Raw genomic sequence first — 3,548 nt, 5'->3', positions numbered from 1 at the left:
AGGTCCCTGGATAAAACGTGCAAGGGGCAAAGTCTTCTGTTGGAAGAGCATTGCCAGTGTTAATTAATCCTCGCAGCACCCCTGAGCGCTGTAACGTTATCCACATCCGCAGCTGAGGGACCTGAAGCAGAAAGACTAAATGACTCGTCCAAAGACACAGAAGGGACCCACTTCAGAATGGGCATAGGGACCGGCAACATTTGCGCACGAAGAACAAGCATTTCCATTCCATTTACCGAGTACATAAACTGTCTCTAGAATGTTTTTATTTTGAAAATATCGTTTCTGCGTCAATGAATTATAAGGCAAGAAAAAAGCACAGACACATTCACAATGTAATATGACAGACCCATTTGAAATGTTAGGGACTCCTTCCTTAGATTGATGACTATAATTAGCTGCACACATTAATTCCACTTTATCTCATTGGTCAGAACTTAGTCACGTGACCTTGAAGAAGAGCTAGGGAGGTAGGCTTTATTCAAGGCAGCCATGCTAAATTAGAGTGTCTATTACACAGGAAGAAGGGGAGAAAATGCCATGGTGCTGTTTGGGGAATAGATTAAAGGGAACCTGAGAGGGCATAGTGACAATTTAGGGAGCTATTGAGGGACAACTAGCAGCTCTACCAAAACATGCCAAACTTAACAAGCAAATCCACAATCTTCCCAACAGAAGTCCTTTCTACTATTTCCTATTATATCAGTTAGCATGTTTTTAGCTGAAAGTAATGTAACACCCAGCTATGGGAATCTCAAGGCATTCATTCTGTCTTCATCAAATTGAAGATACCATAATTTTTGTTTGTTTGTTTTTTAAAGACTTATTTTATTATTTATTTCTCTACACCCCCCGCAACCCCCACCCGTTGTCTGCTCTCTGTGTCCATTCGCTGTGTGTTCTTCTGTGTTCATTTGCACTCTTGGCGGCACTGGGAATCTGTGTCTCTTTTTGTTGCGTCATCTTGCTGCGTCCCCTCTCCATGTATGCAGCGCCACTCCTAGGCGGGCTGCACATTTTTCACGCGGGGTGGCTCAATGCGGGGCGCACTCCTTGCACGTGGGGCTCCCCTATGCTGGGGACAGCCCTGCGTGGTACAGCACTCCTTGCGCGTGGGCCAGCTCACCACACGGGCCAGGAGGCCCTGGGTTTGAATCCTGAACCTCCCATATGGTAGGCGGATGCTCTATCAGTTGAGCCACATCCGCTTCCCTTTTTTTTTTTTTTTTTGAGGTACTTGAGCTGGGGATTGAACCTGGGACCTCATATGTGGGAAGCCAGTGCTCAACCACTGAGCTACACCAGTTTCTAAAGATGCCATAATTTTTAAAAATGCATCACAATTTTATGCACTAGTAAGTAAGGAAAAAGTACCACTTAAACTTTCATGGCAAAGATCAATCATAATAATTCTTATCGTTTTATTGTGGTGTAATTGACATATGATAAACTGCATATATATATGAAATGTAAAATTTTTTAAGTTTTGACTTATGAGTACACCAGTGAAACAAACACCATAATCAAGATAATGAACATATCCATTACCATCAAAGTTTTCCTGAGCTCCTTTTAAATCTCTCCCTCTGGTTCACTCAACTCCTCTCTGAGCAGCTAATGATCTGCTTTCTGTAAACAACTTTTTCATGTTTTAGATTTTTATACAAGTGGAATCACTTACATGTATTCTTTTTAGTCTGGTTTCTTTCAACCAGCATAGTTATTTTGAGATTCATTCATATTGCTGAATATATTGATAGTTCTTTTTTTTCCTTCTGTTAAATAGCATTCCATTGTATGGATATAGCACAATTTCTTCATCTTTTCACCTGTTCATGAACATTTGTGTTGTTTCCAGTTGGGGGCTATTAAAAAAAAAAAAGCTGCTATAAACTTTCATGTACAAGTATTTGAATGCATGTATGCTTTCTTTTCTCACAGATAAAAATCGAGATGTAGAATGTCTAGATCATATAATATCTTTATATTTAACTTTCCAAGAAACTCAAACAATTTTCCAAGCTGGAAGTACCCTTTTAAATTCCCACCAAGCTCTTTAAGATAGTTCTAGTAGCTCCACATCCTTCCAACACATGGTAGGGTCAGTCTTTTTAAATTTTAGCCAGTCTAATAGGTTTGTAGTGGTATCTCATTGTAGTTTTAATTTGGATTTCCCTAAAAAGTTAAATAGTTGAGCATCTTTTCTTCTGCTTGTTGGCTATCTGTATATTCCCTTGAAGAAGTATTTATTCATATGTGTTGTCAATTTAGTTATTGGTTGTTTGTGCCCTTATTATTACATGTTGAGAGTTCTTTCTGTATTCTGAATACAAGTCCTTTATCAGATATATGATTTCCAAATATTTTCTCCCAGTCTATAGTTTTGGCTTTTCTGTCTCCTAACAGCATCTCAAAAGACAGAAAAAAAGAAAGAAGTTTAAATTTTTGATGAAGTCCAATATATCAGCTTTTTCTTTTATGGATCATGTTTTTGATGTCATATCTAAGAAATCTTTGCCTAATCCATGTTCACAAACATCTTTCTCTAGTTTTCTCTTGAAAGTTTAATAGTTTTACGTTTTAAATTTATATCTATGACCCAATTTGAGTTACTTTTTGTATTTGGATTGAGGAATGACTTGACATTTTTTTTTTACAAATGGTTATCCAATTTTTCTAACACATTTGTTGAAAAGACAATCCTTTCTTCACTGTTACCTTTGCACTTTTGTCAAATATAAGTTGTCTACATGTATACATTTATTTTTCAACTGTCTGTTCTTTCCCAATTATCTATTTATCTTTATAACAATACCTCACTGCCTTGATTAGTACAGCTTATAACAAGTCTTGAAATCAGGTAATGACAGTCCTCCAACTTTGTTCTTTTTCAAGGTGGCTATTCTGAGTTCTTTGAGCTTTCAGAAGAATTTTAGAGTTAGTTTGTTGATTTCTATTTTAAAATGTTAGAGATTTTGATAGGGATTGTTTTGAATCTATAGATTGAATTAGGGAAAACTGACAAATTGTGTCTTCTGATTTATGCAAAAGCGTATTATTTTTAGATTCTGTGAGTTGCTACAGAGATAAATAGTTTGGTTGCAAGTTAATAAAATTTTACTTCCTCTCTTCCTGTCAGGATGCATTTTATTTCTTTTTCTTACCAGAGTGCACTGGCAGAAACACCAATACAACATTGAACAGAAGTAGAAGAGTAGACATCCTTTTCTTTTTCCTGGTCTTAGAATAAAAGCATTTAGTCTTCTACCACTGACTATGACATTAGCTGTAGTTCTGCTAAGGTGTCCTAAATAAGGCTGAGGAAGTTGACTACTACTCTCAGTTCATTGAGAGTTTTTAATCAAGAATCGATATTGGATTTTTGTCAAAATACTTCTCTTATGTGAATAGAGATGATCATTTGGTATTTCTTTTTATTTGTTAATACAGTGAATTACATGGATTGATTTTCAAATGTTAAACCAACCCTGCATTCCTCAGGTCATATGTGTTATCCTTTTTATATATTATTAGATTCAATTTGCTAA

Source organism: Dasypus novemcinctus, chromosome 24 (assembly GCF_030445035.2).
Source record: "Dasypus novemcinctus isolate mDasNov1 chromosome 24, mDasNov1.1.hap2, whole genome shotgun sequence".
Classification (NCBI taxonomy): domain Eukaryota; kingdom Metazoa; phylum Chordata; class Mammalia; order Cingulata; family Dasypodidae; genus Dasypus; species Dasypus novemcinctus.
Note: the sequence above shows the minus strand (reverse complement) of the source record.